Genomic DNA, 288 nt, shown 5'->3' on the forward strand with positions numbered 1-288 from the left:
AACATTCAAAAGCTAAATTCTAACCAGACAACAGTGGGCAGTAAGGTACTCCAGGGATCAGTGCTGGGTCCTCTGCTGTTCATAATTTATAATAACTTGTATTTATAAAGCACTTTCAAAGTAGTAAAACATTCCAAGGCACTTAAGAGGAGTATAGTCAAACAAAACTAATGAAGCCATTAAAACTCATGTGCAAGTTTGATGATGTAAAGTTGCGTGGAAAATAAACATATTTAGAGCAGAGGTAAAATTCAAAACAATCTACAGGAGATGACAACTGGGCAGATG

This window comes from Cetorhinus maximus, chromosome 6 (genome assembly GCF_964194155.1).
Source record: "Cetorhinus maximus chromosome 6, sCetMax3.hap1.1, whole genome shotgun sequence".
In the NCBI taxonomy this organism is placed as follows: Eukaryota; Metazoa; Chordata; class Chondrichthyes; order Lamniformes; family Cetorhinidae; genus Cetorhinus; species Cetorhinus maximus.